We start from the raw sequence: 17,637 nt of genomic DNA, 5'->3' as shown, positions 1-17,637 counted from the left end.
AAATTATCTTAATTATTCTGGAAATAATCTTAATAGATTTATCAATTTACATTATATATATTTATTGTAATGCAAATGGCAATGAAGCAGCAACAGACAAACACAAACATTTATTGAGTTAAAGAAACAAACTAGCAATATTTCAGATTATAAGTCAAAAGGAACATGAAACAAAAGATAATTTTTTTTAACAGCATTTATTCTCCAGAAGAACTTCAAACAAAATGTTTTTACAAATGCTTCCATTTGAACAATATATTGTTCAAAGCTGAAACTTATCCCAACATTAATCAATATCATACTTTCCTTACATTTTCCAGCAATACTTTATTACAAATAAACATTTTTGGCCTAGTTTACAGGCCTGCTTCAGTTTAAAGGTTGGATATTCCAATTTTAGAATAGTCAGTATAACATTTAAGGTGTAGAAACTGAAGCAGGCCCATAAACTGAGCCAAAATGTTTGTTTCTAATAAAGTATTTCTGAAAGATATAAAGAAAGTGTGATATTGATTAATGCTACATTTGAACATAATTTTTAAAAAATCAGCACAGTCTCCTCCCATCAGATGAAGTTCCAGCTGACAAAAATCCTTTTGGTAACATTATCCTCCTTAGGATGGCAACAACAAACACTTCAAGATAACATACTGCTTCATATTGATGATATGAACTACTTCATGAGAGGTTTGGCATCTTCCAATGGAAGAAGTGGCTTCAACTTTGTAAGTGATGTTAGTAGGCTGACAAAATACTTCATAGAGACTGAAGTATCAACACAAGCTTTTCAGAACATCTTGATCTGCATAAGGGAATATAAACTTATATTAAACCACCTGAATGATCCAATATCAGGCAATAGTGAGCATCTTAATATTGAATATCATAGATTTGTATGCACTTGGACCAGATTCCCACTACTTTTCCAAATGAATGTACATAAATGCAGAATAGTTCTTTGATGTATGCACTGCTAAAAGTAGCAAGGTGTTCACAGGAGCTACAGTATGACAACTGTAAAGCATTAAAATAGTAATTATCTCATTGCTGTAAGCTAATCCCACTGTCAATGCTTGACATCCATGAACATTACTCACATTTTAGTTAGTTTTGTTAATATGCTTGATAACTGTTTGTCTAGATATAGTAGTCATCATTTTTCAATATAGTGTCAAAGATGGAAAGATTTCTTTAACCACGTTAACAAGATAAAATTGGTTTTTATTGCTGATTAACATGCTTTAGCATAAATCATAATTAAAACATCAGCTATATCAGCAGCCATATAGACAGAGCTGAAACAATCACGTGGACAAACCAGGGCAGATTTGAAGGTGGCACCACAACAAAATACTTTTTAAGATGTTTAATACTATATGATAATTAAGATAAACTTTACAACAAATAAATGGAATTAAATATATTATTGCTTATTACCATATTTTACAGCATATAAGACAACTGTTGTCCCAAAAAAAGAGTTCAAAACAAAGTCCTGCATCTTATATGTCAGGGGTGGCCAACAAGTCGATCGCGATTGACCGGTCGATCGCCAAGCCAATTTTGGTCGATCGCTAGCGATGTCTTGACTTAATGTATTATATTTGTAACCTAACGCAACTGTATGCATGCAGTTATGACTCGACTCATAATCAGTGAGTGCACTTCGTACTGAAACAGCGTATAAACATAGTATGTATTTCACACTTCTCCCCCCCCACTTAGACTATGCCTATGACAACAAGTCGATCGCAACACATTTTTCCGATAAAAAGTAGATCTTATGTGCACAAAAGTTGGCCACCCCTGTTATATGTGAAGCTGTGATTTCCCATAGGCTAATAAATTCCCAAATGGCCTTCAGTAGGTTACGGGTAATCTCTACCTAGCCCAACTCTTGAATAAAATTATTATTATTATGTTTAATTATATAATAATTATTATTGTGTTGCCAGAATGCATCTTACAAGGTGTGTTCCATAAGTAATGCAACCAAATTCATAAAAAATCATTTATTGAATGTATTCTTACAATTAGTCAAAAATCTTAAAAATAGCACCCTTCTGCATCAATACACTTGTGAAGGCGATTTTTCCAAGCCTGGAAGGCATTCTGCAAGGCCTTCTCCAGAATGTCCTTTAGAGCTGATGTAACATAAGCCTTGATGTTTTCAATCGTGTCCCAATGTTTTCCTTTCAAGGCCCATTTTAAATGAAGAAACAAAAAAAAGTCGGCGGGAGCCAGGTTAGGACTGTAGGGAGGCTAAGGAACCAATGGGGTGTGGGTCCTGGCCAGGAAATCATTGACAACAAAGGCACTTTGGCTTCGCATGTTGTCGTGATGAAATTTCCACACGTCCTTGATGTCGCTTCGGCAGCGTGCGACCCTCCTTTTCATTCTTTTGAGCACTTCCAAGTAAAAAACTGCGTTCACAGTGGTCCCGGCAGGTACGAATTCGTGGTGGATAATGCCTCTGACGTCAAAGAAGACAATGAGCATGATTTTCATCCTGGACTTGCTCATGCATGCCTTCTTGGAGCAGGGTGATGCTGAGGTGTGCCACTCCAAACTCTGCCTTTTTGTCTCAGGGTCATACTCAAAGATCCATGACTCATCACCAGTGATAACTGAGTTTTAAAAATTTTAATCATTTTCACACATTTCCAAGAGCTCTTGCACCAGAGCATTCACATGTCCTTTTGTTCGTCGGTCAACACTTTTGGGAACAGTTTGACGCACACCTTTTTCATGTTTAAATCTTCAGTCACAATGCGATAAATGGTTGTTTCCGTCATGTTTAGAGTGTCTGCTATCAATTGAAGGCTCAACTGTTGGTCAGAGTTCAAACAATCATGCACATGCGTCACATTTTCATCGATTTGGGAGGTTGATGGACATCCACTGCGAGGTTCGTCGGTGACCTCCTCTCGGCCATCGGAAAACTTGAGATTTAAACAAGTAAATCATTCCCAAAGGCCTACTGAATTAATGTAAAGGTTTTGGTGGCAGACTTTTCAAGTTTAATGCAAAATTTGATAGCATAACGTTGCTCCACAAAATGATCCATTGCGTCGTGTTACATTAACTCAAAACAGGGTTCACAGGAACGAATGTCCTCACCCGCCGGCAGCTTGGAGGCAAATGAGACCGGGTGAGTTTTGAAGCTAACACTCCCCGCCACCTAGCACAGCAGATTAGAATAAGTTACAGCATATCATCGCATCATGTAAAAATTGGTTGCATTACTTATGGAACACACCTTGTACATGCCAGATTAAATGTTTTATGTGCTCTTTGCATATAGAATCCCCCTGGCAGAAGTATTTGAACATGATGTAAAAAGTAAAATTGCTTAGTTTGTTTTCTTGTAAAATGAGCAATTTTACAAGAAAATAAAGATGTAATGTTTAAAACAAAAATATACATTTTATTCATTGGGTTATTAAATGTTTATCACTTTAATTTCAAATGAATGAACCATTTTCCCAGAAAAATATTTTTATATAAAGCAGTATAGGTAAAAAGTGTTTGAACATACAGGAAGTAGAAAAAAGTATTTTGTACAACAACAGTAATAAAGGATCACATGCAAAATAACAGAAGTTGATATTTTGTTGGTCCTCCTTTTGATCTTATTACAGCTTTTATATATCTTGGAATTGCCAAAATTAATTCACGGTTTCTGAAGTTATTTTACTCCAACTAATTTTAATGGCATTCTTAAAGTTCTTCATCTTTATTAGTTAGTGCCCTTTCAACAACCAGCATTTTCAACTTTGCCCATAAATTTTCAATAGGCTTAAATCTGGGCTATTTGTGCCAGGTTAATGTTCAATGCCTTTATACTTCAAAAATTCTTTAACTTGTTTGACTCAATAGCATGTGGCATTATCATCCTAAAAAAATGCCAGCAGCATCAAGTGATTTTTGATTGTTGGAATCAAATTATCCTAAAATTCCCTCATACATGTTTGCTGTTAGAGTCTCATCAAGAATAGGTGTATTTCAATATCCAATAGCTGACTTGCAGTCCAAATCTTTAAACTTGTTGGAAACTTAGTGTTCATATTCAGGCAGTCTTCCTTAAATATCTGTCATCTGCACTTCTCAAAACAAATTTTCCTGCATCACCACACTCAACACACATGACTCAGCTGAAAAACTGACCTTTTCCCAGTCTTCTACAGTTAAATTTTTTTGTCTTGTCTTGACCATTTAAAATGATTGTTTTTGTTCTTTGGTCCAAAACATTTTGTTTTGGCTTTGCAAATGAAAATCCCATGTCATTCAGTGTGTCCTCTATCTTACTGTTCTGTTACAAACATTTGTTTTATTTTTCTTACATTTTGCATTTGTTTGTTTGGAAGATATTTTTTGATTTTTAAACATATTTTTCAATAGGTGATCTTGAGCCTTGTTGGTTTCACATCTCCTTTTCTTTAAACTTTTGCTAAGTATAATTTAAAATTCCTAAAGGCACACCAACACACATGGCAACTTCTTTTTGGTTTTTCTATCTTGTAACACAGTGTTTTTCAACTTTTTTTTTACCTCTCAGCACATTTGAATCTATAATTAAATTTCCACAGAAAAAATCATGATTTAAAGTTATGTTTGTAAACATTCTATTGCTCTTTATCTATACCATTTAACATATTTCTTTTTGTCTATATTTTTCCTTTCCCTAATTTTGTCTGTATTGCTCCTTAAAATAGCAGCAGGTTAATTGAATTGGAAGGTTGGATTTCCCCCATCTTTGGTTAAGCAAGAGAAGAGCAAATTATCACACAGGTGTTAATTACGTATAAATACTGCCATATTTGCAAGCGCTTTCAATGTGCTATAAAATGTTGTCCTCAAGCAGACACAATCTCAAATAAAATTTTTTGAACAAAGATTTTGAATTAAAACTATGGCATTAGTCCTTAAGAACAAACTAAACTTAGAACAACTAAATGTAAAGAATTTAAATTGACACGTGCGTGGTGACAATGCACATGATGCACATTCACTATGTGTTGAATATGCTCTGAGAAGGAGATGAAGACGGTGTTTTAATCTTTTATACAAGCTGACCCACATAGCAGGCAACTCAAGTGAGGGGAGTTGCACGGATTTAGTAAAATGGTAAGGAGGGCCTCCCAAACATACACCAGGTTCCTCTGGTCGCAATACCTGAGCATTGTGACATGATCCCACAGCAGGGTGTGTTGGTGTTGTAACACCATCCCTGTTAGTTCAGTGTCACACCTGCCTGCCCTGATGGAATGTTGGTGTTCAGAGATGCAATAAGATAACATTCTGGTTGTCGCTCCTAGTGAATGCGAATACCAGATAGTGTGTTTTCTAATGGGATAGAATATATCCTGGACTTCTCTAGTATGGAAGTAACATCCCTGTCATTGCATAGCAGACAGTAAGTTTGATATTGATAGCAGTTTGTGTGTAAGGCAATAGAAAGGCCATTCTAATTAAAGGGGCTATAGCTGCATTGATGTAGTGCTGCAGATGGTATGCTGTTGCAGGGATTAAAGGGTATAGAACTAATTCACACAGTACTCTACATATGTACAGGTTTCACATATAGAACAGTTTTATATAGCTGTTTACAGATCCATAAAATTTTCCAGAGGACAAATTTAGTCTTTTTTTCTTTTTAGTTATTTTAATAATTACATAGTATTTTTAGGTTACATTAAACAAATAAAACTGATAAACAATGAAATGTTTATGACACAATTTAACCATTAAAATTTATAAATCTAAATAAATTAATATTGTCGTATACTGTAGGTCTAACTAATAATTACAAATAAAGGAGCAACATAAAGAGAAACTTATACAGATTTATTCAAAAAGATATAGTTTATTTGAAATAAAAATCTAAAATTTGCTCTAAGGGATGGAAACACATTCTGACATCATTGGATGGAGGAAGGTTAAATATTGCATATATTCAACATGAGCACTATATGTTGCATGACAAACATCAAAACAATAGTGTATTTCTTGCCACACATGAATCAACTAGATGCTACTTATTGAATTTCAACAATTCAATGTCTCAGATCTTGAAGAGTAGGAGGCAGATGGAGGACAAATACCCTTTCTTTTATGTACTCCCACAGATAAAAATTGTAGGGAATAAGGTCTGGTGACATGAGACCACAGATGATAAACAAGATCTTGTCCATCTCTTCCAATCCAATGTCCTGGAATGTTGTTGTTCAGATAACACTGGACTCCAAGTGGAAGTGAGACAGGGAAAATTTTCTTGCATGAAAATGAAGTCATTTGAATCTTTTTGAAGTTGAGAAACAGCCAGTTTTGTAGCATGTCAGATATTAAAATGCAGTCACAATTTGCTTAGCAAAAATGAAAGGTCCATAAAACTTTGCTTAGAGAAATGGTGCAAAACACATTTAGCTTTGGAAAGTTTCTTTCATGTTTGACGACAATGTAAGATTCACAGCCCCTTGGCGGTCTGTAAGAAGTTTGCCGATGGGCTGCCAAATAATGCAAAATTTCCTTCAGAATATAATAAAAAGAAAATTGATGTATAACCTAATATCATATTGAAAAATGAAATAAGAAAAATAAAGTTTTCCTATTTAGTTTTTTTATTTATTTTTTATTTCTTCCTATATACAACTCTGTTAGTACAAAAGAAATAAATGCAAATATGCTACTTACACCACAGTATTTACTTCTTTTATTCCAAAGCAATTCTAAGAAACTATCAATGCTTGGAATTTTAAAAATAATTATGAAAAATAGTAGGCTTAGTAGTAGGCTTTGAAAATTTAAATATTTTTGCAAAAGACATGCAAAATCTTTACGACAAGTTGTGGGTGTTTTAGTTTTAGCATCGACTTTGGATCGATTTATCGACATGTTTCTTATTTTATTTTTTGTTAAAAATTAATGAATTTTCGTGCTTAATTGTGAAGTTTGAATGTTATTTAAATAGATAATGAAATAATAAAGTTATGATTTACATTTATTATATAAAAAAATAAAGCAATAATAAAAAAAACAATTTATTATAGATAATTTAACAAATATAAATTATTAAAAAGGGGGGTCACAAAAAAATTATGAGATATTTGGTGGGCTGCAAGTATAAGAAGGTTAAGAACCACTGCTTTAAAACATTCTACAGATGTATTTTGCCTTTAGCCAAGGCCTCATCAGTGGAATTATATCAACCACTTTCTGGTGGCATTTTATACCATGCTATCTTATCCCAGCATGCATCCAGTGCCATCCCTTTATTTAAATTATTATTATTTACATATTTTATTATACTACAGTGTATAGTTGTTTTACTTATTACAAATGGTTAAAAGTCACAGTCTTTTGTCCTCAAAGTTGGTAAAGATTGAGTGATTCAAAAGAAAAATTCACATAAAAAGGAGTTAAAGAACATTTTTAAAAAATGTTTTAATATCCTGCGAGCGCTTTCAACGTATTTATAAACATCATCTTCAGGTAGAACCAGAATAAAATAACTTTTAGAACAATTTTTAAAAAATTGGAACAAAAATGGCATTAGCCACTTAGAGCATAACAAGTTTAAAAATAAAGTATTATTTTTAAACTTATATGCGTAACATTATCTCGCATACACCTTACTGCGCAGAGATCAAGAACGGCTAATGCTGTTCTTGATCTCTGTGCACTTGATATATTTGAGGTACGTGGATGACATTCTTCTGGCGTGATAGGTTACAGAGGACTCCTTTCTGATTTTAGAACATCCCCTGATGAATGTATACTCCTCTTTCAGCTTCAATTGGGAAAAAATCACATTTTTAGACTTGGATATCTCCAAGACCCAGGGAGGTTTGGCATTCTCTGTATACCACAAATTTGGTAGCATTTCCCCAATTAGCCCTGTCATGGCCTTTCAGCCGTAATAGTACGTTAATGCAGCCGTAGCCCCTTTTAATCAGAAGGGCTTTTTTGGTGCCTTCCACACAACATATTACCAACTCTGAATTGGGGATCATCCGCATAGCGGTATATGCGGCAGGACATGGCTCCACTAAATACAACCATATTCTAAACAGAGTTAAAAGATCCCTTTTCCCAGCTACTACCTTACATGCCCAAAGGACTGGACAGTAGTCCACCCCTCTCTGCCATTTTGTGGCTGCAATAACTGTTGGCCACGCCTGTCCTAGTAGATAATGGCACCAGTTGTCAACTGTTTAAAGCTGTTTGGACTTTGATATTTTTTATTAGGATATGTAGTAACACAAAAAGAAAAATTCATATATAAATATAAAGTTTGTTCTATACTTTTCATGGAAAAAAATAATTTTTTATTAGACCTTTGTTTATATTATGAAAAAATAATAATTTAATCACAGGGTTGTTCACCTAGTAATTGACCAGCAGGCCACACAATTGTTTATATTGTGGTTGACAACTGGGTTTTCCTTCATTAAGAACCTCACAACCTTGAAACTGTGAAAGGATAAATGAGTTCTATAATGGGCATTTTGTAGAAAATATGTACTTGAAACATGGAGTAAGTTATCTTCTAAAGACCTGACAATGCCTCACTATAGAGCTAGTGGAACTGCATTGAGCGCCACCTGTACGCAGGCAAAGGAAACTTTTTCGGAAAAACATAAGCGTCTTTGGGTTAGATACATACTGAGACACGGTGCTTGTTTTCGGCCTGTGATAATGAAAAACAGCTTTCTGCCAACAAAACTTCAAAAAATAACTGTTGTGTGGTCGGTTGTAGTGTTACCTATATGAGCCGCCAAGTACAAAGTTTTATTCGTTCCCGCATGAATAATAGGCCTACCCTGGGACAAAAGAGAAATGGCTGACTGCAATTTAATTCCTGAGGTTAATTACATAATGATGTGTTGCATTCTAACCAATCTCCAATCTCCTGTTAACCTTAGTTGGCTCTATTTTAAATTTAGTTCTCTAATGTAAAGTTTAGAAATTTTCTTTTTTTATGTTATTTTGTTAATCTGACAAATATTAAATGGCATATGATGTGATATTTGAATTTACGAGATCTGTGGAAGAAAGGAGTAAGAAGCAAAATTAGTATTTTGAGGAAATGAGGATAAGAATTTCCCTATTAATACAATATTAACTATTGCTAATACTGTATTAATAGGGAAATTCCTATCCTCATTTCCTAGCCTATTAGCTATTGCTATGATCCTTATTGAAGTTCCTTTATATATATGGTTAGTTACAAATTTCCTTATTTACCATGAAATAGATATATAGTTTACTTCTTCCACACCACCCTTTAAATTGTACAAAATTAAGAGTATAATAAATATAATAATATTAATACTGCTCAGTCCCAATGATCTACAGTCACTTCTCAAGTTACGACCATTCGCACTTATGACGAAAAATTTCATTAAAAAATTTTTTAAAATGTATCAATTTTTTACAGGTTTCGTGGAATATATATCATATACATATATATCTTGCACGCTTTTGGTGATTGATTGCGTCATCTTTAGTTTTGTTGTGTAGTTAGTTACCCTTCGCGTGTGCTTGTGTAAGATGGCTAACTGTTTTGTTGAAGTACAGTCACTTCTTGACTTATGACCATTTCGACTGTAACATACAAAATTCATACAGGATAAATTCATATGTTGCAAGAATGCTATTATTCCTCAACAACAATCAAATGAACAAAATGATGAAACAAAAGTAATGAACATGAAGTACAGAACTTTAAAATTATCACATTGAAAAATCACTGGTAAGATCATCATCATCAGAATCTTCCTCACTAGAATGTTTTTGTATGGTTGAAGCAGATGATGGTTTCCAAGTGTAACATTTTATCATTGTTGCTTTTAAGAACTCGATTTTGTAGTTTAATTTTTATTAAATTTAATTGCAAAAAATACGTTCAACTGCTGCACTTGAATGAGGAAACAATAAAACCATCTATTTACTGCCAAAGTAGAAAAATATAGAAATATAGAATTAAAATAAATGTTTTGAAAGGTACTAAATTGAAAAGAAAGATATTAGGATTTCATAAATAGTACTAGGAAAATGGTGTTGGGTATCTTGGTACTAGAACAAGTAAAAAGGTATTAGATTAGTACAAAAGTACTAGGTGAAACAACACTGGTGCTGCCTTTGTAGCCCTGATTCTGTTACCCGGCGTCGCCGCTAGAGGCGCCTCAATCTAGTTTTGCCGTTCCTTCCACTAGCTCTATATGGTCAATTACCAGCAAGTGGGCAATAAGTTTTTTCATTACCTTGAGTGAGGCAACCAGTTATTCTTACATATTGAGAAAAAGGGTCATCTTATGATGCTTCCTGCAAAAATGGCTTGCCTAAACCTGTTCCAATGAACTAATTACGCACGGATTTTGACTTACATGATTGACTACTGGAAGCGGTCAGCAATAGGCACCCCGCCCTATGTTTTTCATTTATGACTATCAAAAAATGTATTATTACACATTTTTTAAGGTTATAGATTTAACTCCACAACAGTGAGATCCTTTATCATTATCATTAGAAAAAATCAAAAAATATAAAAAAATGAACTGGTAGCAAAAGCAATAGTGAAAAAATTTTTATTAAAAATTTAATATGATACATTTATGCTAAAACTGTTATTTTCTGATTCAGTAATATCTTTAGTATATTATTACTAAATAGTATGTTTGATATTTATATCAAAAACTGGAGAGTTACACTCAATAAGAGTTTCTCTATCTGAAAATGCCTTTTCCAAACTCTTCTAAAACATTCAATGCTTTCTGTTAGAGAGTTCATTTGTAAGGAACTGAGTCCGAACGTTATTTTTATTTTATTATTATTTTTCCGTTTTATTATCTTTTGTTTGGGGTTTATGTTTATTTAGGACGAATGTTCCCCACCACTCTGTTGTTAGTAATGAAAAATGAAGATAAAACAACTCACGGAGAAATAAGCGCCGTAGGAAAAATCTTGCGCACTTGCGCTGCCCGGCGGAAGTAACAGTCCGCAGAAAAAAAAAATGGAGGGGGGAGTCCCCACAATCACTAGTAGAGAAATACTTGATAAACCGTCTTAAACATCCCAGAAAATTATGATAAATATTTTGTAAACGGTTTATATGCTTTGTCGGAAACTTAAAGCTGCCAGAAAAGAAAGTTAATGTTAGCAACTAAGTATGTAAATAAGGGGAGTAACCCAGCTCAAGTGTGACGTCACCTCACAGTATAAAACCCGTACGTTAACCGAAGAAGGAGAGGTGATTTCCAAACCGAGGTGAATTCCAAATCGAAGCGACTGTGAGAGCGAGGTAGATTCGAAAGCGAAGTATTTTCTGATAGAAGTCCAGATTGATAATTGGACGATCCAAGGTGTTAAAGAGGAGTTCGATTGACGATTTGACGATATCAAAAGTATTGAGGAAATAGTTTCTTTGTATAGTGAGGTGACGGATAGACGTTTAATTAGTAAGAGATTTTGTTCATAGTTTCTAAGTATTTGATTGTCGAATTTCAAGGGGAATTACTATTAAGTTAAGCTAAGTAGCTGAGTTTATTGTCAGGTTGACTTGTTGATTTTCGTTAATAAATTTTGTTTGGATTATTGACATTTGTACGTAGTACATTCTAGTTGCTAATTAAATATATTTGAACTTTTGATCTGACTTGATATTTATCGTTGTTATAACTAATTTTTCGGTGCATGCTTAAAAGCCCAGGCCTGGCAAACTAATCTCGAATCCACGTAAAGTACCCGTTAGGTTAACGGAAGTTTCACCGACCGTAATTATAGTCGGTTTCCTAAGATACTAAAATTAAGTACTTTACACATTTTTATACTTTAGAATCTCAAATTTATCTCAAAATTTAGTAACTCTCAATCTTTATCAAGAAATCTGAGCTAGTTCTTTGTCTACAAAACCGTTTTTCAGCTGTAGAAACATTAATTTTATGATTGCAATTGTTTTTGGCATTTACAACTTTATGCACTTGCACAATTTTGGCATTTACAGTGTTATGGCTCTAACCCTGTTTTTAAACTTTTTTTGTTTCCTTACTATCATACTTAGGTGTTTGAAATTAAACCCAATGTTTTATTCCAAAGTGTAAATTGTTAAAATAATTTTTATAGCATTTGATTAAAGTTTGTTCATTAGAAAAAGTGTTTTTTCTCTCTCCTGAAAAGTTTGTTTTTTGGCGTTTACAACATTATAGCATTGCACGCTTCATATAATAATTTGAAAACATTATTATATGAAAAATCACATTTGTAAATACAAAAACTTTAAAAACTATAGAAATTAGAAAAACTAAACTGGTAAAAATAATTAGTTTGGTACTTCTAGTGTTAAAGACATCTATTTTTTGAGTCAGTAAGTAAACTTTTTCTATTATAAGAAAAATTTTGAAAATGTAATTTTATATTTTTACATTTACAGCCTTCAATAAAGAAAAACAGACTAGACACCTTAACAGTAAATAATCTTGAAACATTTAAATGAATGATCTTTAGAAAGGTTAAGAAATGCTAAAGTAGAACAAAAATTTTAATAGAAAATTTGGCTCAAATAGTTAAATCACATTTCATAAATACATACAAAATTTGCAATAAATATTTGGGAACAAAATTTAATGTGCACAGTTCTCAAATATTTCTTGTAAGGCAAAGTTATGAGAAAAAAACAAGAATCAGTATTTGGCATTTCCACAATTATTTATAATTTTCTTTTTTGTGTATTTTGCTTCTGACAATATTTGTATGGACTGGTATCTTACACTCATAAATCTTAAATAGGTCCAATATTCATTGGAAAAATTTATCTTTTCTAACAAAACCTGCATAGTGCCCCCACTCCTGTATGAATATCACACAATTTAATTGTCTGATTCAAATTTTCGTACCATGTCCAATTCTATCTTCAATTCAATTGTTCCATATTCAATTCTATCAATATTATCTTATTCTATTTTAAAATTTCTTTCACTTGTAATTTGACAATGATTCATTAAATGGGTTAAAAAGATTTGTTTAAAATATTTATTCACTGTTAAGATATGTAATTCTTCTTTATAATTCTACCAGCAAATGTTTTTATCTCTTTTACATAACAAAAATTTTATCTTAATTTTTATTACATTAGGATCAAGTATCTAGTGTTAGGAACATTTGCTTTAATTATAATTTAATATGCTTTCAAAATGACAAAAATCTTCCTTTATTTATTATATAGCAGAGGTGGGCAAGCAAGAGTTCAGTGGGAGCCAAAATGTAAGTTTTGCAAAATGCATGAGAGCTGCAGTTCTGTATTATCATGGCAGATAGTATGGTAAGGCGGGGAAGGATAGGGGTCCCCCATCTGGGTTGAGAACTTGTTTTATAAGAATAGATTTGAAATGTCAATTTAATTTATTGCACCAACTTGGAAATAAATTACCAAATATTACATATATATAATTACATATTTTCACAAAATTGTGAAAATAAAATTGTAAAAATAATAATAAAAAGCAGAAATTAACACTTTCAGCAAGAGCCGCATGTAACTCAAAAAGAGCTGCATTTGCCCATGTCTGTTATATAGTATCTAATTAATAGTAAATTTACATCTCAAACAAATAATTATAAAAAATGTAGAAAACAAATATTCATTGTCCCATTCTTTTTTCTTTTCTTTAAAAATGTCTTCAAAAAATATTCAACTACTTAAAGAAAACTAAACTTAATGATTACTTTCTCCAATTAAACACACACATCTATTGCAGACTTTTTATCAAAAATAAATGTTTAGGTCTAAGAAGTGGTTTTGTCTTGACCCTTTTAGCACAATATAGTTATAGCATAGTGGCTGTGACAATTCACTACTATTGCTCTCAAGATTACTACATTTAGTAATTTTCTGTCCAGTTGGACTACTTTTTAATGAGATTAACAGGAATTTTTCATCTTTTATGAAATTTTTACCCAGTTTAAGCTGAATGTGTATGTGCAGCTTGAGTACGACTGTTTGACTGACTATGTACAGGTCAAAATTTTCTACTATACTTTAGCAATCAAAAAAATAACAATTCTATTATGGATAGAAAATGTCTGATACCAAAATGTCCCATTCTGTTCACAAAGCTAAGTTTCTTAAGTTTCTGTTTGTTTAATTTTAAATACTAAAAATATTCTTAAAAACAATAACATTTTATCTTTGCCAGACATCATTTGCATTCCATGACATTTTTAGTCATTCTATATGAACATAAATATAAAAAAACAACAGATCCAAGAAATATGATTTTCCAAAACTAGATGTATATAACATTCAATTTTTTCATTTTAAAGTTTCTTTGATTTTTTGGAAATCCTTCAGAAAATCTTAATGAAAATTTTAAATAAAAACTTGAAATATTTTAAAATTTCCATTTTTACAAGTGCCCCAAAAACCCATTCATATAAGACAGAGTTCACATTGACACAGGATAATCTACTGTCACATTTAGCATACATCATATCATTTACTAAATACATAATAGTACAAGGGTCGTTCAAAGTTAAACGAGACTTTTATTTCTATAGACAAAAAGGATTGTCCAAAACATGTATAAACTACATCAATTTTTCAAAATACTCTCCATCTCTATGTAGACACTGTTCCCAGTGGCAGGGTAGGTCCCTGATATTTTTCTTGTAGAAAGAAGTGGGCTGACATCATAACAGCACAGGACAACTTGCTACAGTTCATCATCATCAGTCCGGAATTTTGTTCCTGCCAGATGCTCTTTAAGGGGCCCAAACAAATAGCAATCGCTGGGAGCTAATCACCTTTGATACAAAACTGATTCAGAAGCTGCTCATATGTCTCCTTGCGTACCCATTTCTGATTGCATGTCAGCTGACGGCAAACCCATCTGGCACACGTCTTGTGGAACAGTAAGTGCTTGTGGGCGATTTTCTCAACATACTGACACTGACAGACACTTCCTCTGCAACGTGTCTCATGGTTACTTGCCAGTTCTCCAGGATAACTGGCTCAGCTTGTGCGATATTCACTGGCCTTTCTGCAGTTGGACAAACATGTCCATGTGCTTCATTTGTCATCGGCTCTCGTCCTTTATCAAATTGCTGACACCATTCGTACACTCTTGCCCGTAATAGCATTTGTTCCCCATACTGTGCCCTCAATCTTCTTAAAATTTCAGCACATTTAACCTTTTCCTTCAAAAGAAATTTGATTACACATTGCTGTTCCATTGTTGCAGACACATAACTTTCTGCCACGATCGCTAAAACTGTATGCATGCACAAAATACATCATGCTTGTTACTGAAATCATGGGATGGATAATACTACTCTCTCTTTGGTTTTATTGTGCTATAGTTACTTTTTGAAATTATAGGCCCAAAAGTCTCATTTAACCTTGAACGATCCTTGTAGATGTGTATTTATATAGATAAACAGTACTGGTTATTCAGCTATATTTTACAGCATCACTCACATAAAACAGCAAGTGGTATTATCAAAAACTTTTTAGTTACTTTGATCAAGATGCTAAACGATTCAACGAATTGTTTTTGTTTAGATAACAAAACTGGAAGATAAGAAGACACAGAAACACTAATAGAAATTGTTTCAGTTAAACAAAAATTGGTTGACATATGAAAACATGCCTGTAGATAAAAATTCCTCTTAGACACTTTTCTGGAAGGAACCTTATAAAGAAAAATAGGATTGACTATTGGGCTTATATGGTCCAACTGAAAGGAATACAAGAAAAGCAAAACATTCAAAGCAGCATCACTCCTGTCAATTAATTCACACAGTCTACCTGTCTATAGAGTGGCACCCGACAGAAACAAAACACACCTCCAAATTACAAAAACAAGGCACATCCAAAACCTAGTACGGTCCCAGAACCAAGCAACACAACACAACCAGAGATAACAGCATATCCAATGACTCGATCCAAGACCCAAGATGTCAGATGAGCCTGTTCATAATCTCTCTGGATGACTAAGTGACAAATCACCACCTCCCTGCTGAGCAGGCGTCGAAATGCTCCGATTTACGACGAAAAAATTCGAAATAAATCTTTCGGGTGACATTTTTAAACGCGGCGATTAAAAAAAAAAAAAAAAATAGAAAAAGAAAAAAAAAGTCGAAAATCGGAGATCGCGACTGTTAAATGCGACCTTCGAGTATTAGCTTATCGACACAAAAGGAACAATAATTTACTGTTTAAGAATTTTTTGTCTGGCGATCTTCGATGAACCGAACGCATCGCGCTCGGAGTAATCGGAAACTGAAAGCGTAAACGCCGTCGTCTGAATAAGGCAAAATTAATTGAAAATTTACGCATTAAATAAATTCGGAAACAAAATTTGCATTAGGAAGTAGTTAAATACGTTAATAAAATAGAATAATAAATCGCGTAGCATTTCGCTGAGAAGACATGAAAGCGATTATAAATGAAAATCCGACGGAACGCATCCCGACGCTTTAATAAAGCGACGCGATTGAAACTCGTATTACGATGCGATCGTCTCGATTATTATTAACGTTAAAACAACGAACGATTGTCGGATAATAAGATAAAACTTGGAAATATTTGTTCACCTTCGAACAGATTCTCGACTCCTCGCAGCCAGTAGTAGATGATGCTCGACGGTCGACGGTGCTGCACCACCGCAAAATACGACGCCGACTACTTTAAATATAAATTTATTCTATTAACTCTTTCTTTAGTTTTATCGGAAAAATTCTCTAAACTCGTCGAAAATTTAAAATCTACGTTCAGCTTTATTTTCCTTCGTATAATTCGAGTGTTAAATTTCTTTAAAAAATCATAATAAAACAAAAATATATATAAACTGTCTATGGTTGAACGGTAAAATAATCGGAGAGAAACAAATAATCGATATTAGATTAGCTAAAAATGATTGATTTCCCATTTCGAAACGCTGCATTCGATCCGAAAGATGCCACAATTAGCGGAAGACAAAAGATCACGCTTCCCAAGTTTTATGTTTCTTCCTATACACTTATTAAGCCAATGCTATATCTTTCGTAGAAAATAGACGAAGTTTAGTCGAGATCAAATTGGTAGTCGGCATTTACGATTATTTTATACTGTATATTGAATTTATTTAATCTCCAAAATGCAAAAAACAAAAAAAAATGTGTGTGTTTACTGTTGAATTAAAAAAGGATTATTCGGTTTTGAAAAAGTTTATGTTTGTATTGACAAAGTCAAATGTGAACTAGGCTTTTCAGAATTTCAGTAACTCGTGGTGGGCGTTCGGACATTACAAATCACTTAAAATGTGCGAAACATAAGGCAAGCCTAATAGTAGCGGAGGGAACTTCCTCAAAAATATTGTCATATTTTAAAGGTACCGATTTATTTTCTGTTTTGAGTATTTTCTCAAAATTGTCCAGGTTTGAGGAAAAAAAAATGTTATGGTAAGCCTACCTACCTATAGGACTACACAGTTCTTCCGCTATAATCAGAAAGTCCTCCCTTTTAATACGCTTTAAGTTTAACATTCTTCCGCCATCAGATTTCGCTCCGTAAAAAAAAAAAAAAAAAAAGACTCTTACCTCGTCTCCAATGCAGCACTCACTTAATCCTTGCGAAATCTCAAACATAAATCCATTCGTAAC

At 33.2% G+C, this 17,637-nt stretch overlaps 1 protein-coding gene across 1 annotated transcript in view; it reads right to left on the bottom strand.

The window, feature by feature from the left end:
* The window catches only part of LOC136972774 (SIN3-HDAC complex-associated factor), a 63,442-nt gene extending 46,763 nt beyond the window's left edge, over window positions 1–16,679 (bottom strand). Inside the window, exon 1 of the mRNA XM_067267418.1 lies at window positions 16,591–16,679. The gene's annotated coding sequence lies outside the window, so the exon portion shown is untranslated. The remainder of the gene's footprint in view (window positions 1–16,590) is intronic.
* Between the last annotated feature and the right edge of the window lie 958 nt (window positions 16,680–17,637).

This window comes from Centruroides vittatus, unplaced genomic scaffold (genome assembly GCF_030686945.1).
Source record: "Centruroides vittatus isolate TY-2023 unplaced genomic scaffold, ASM3068694v2 contig_301, whole genome shotgun sequence".
In the NCBI taxonomy this organism is placed as follows: Eukaryota; Metazoa; Arthropoda; class Arachnida; order Scorpiones; family Buthidae; genus Centruroides; species Centruroides vittatus.
The sequence above is the reverse complement of the archived record's forward strand: the minus strand, read 5'-3'. Positions and strand labels throughout refer to the sequence as shown.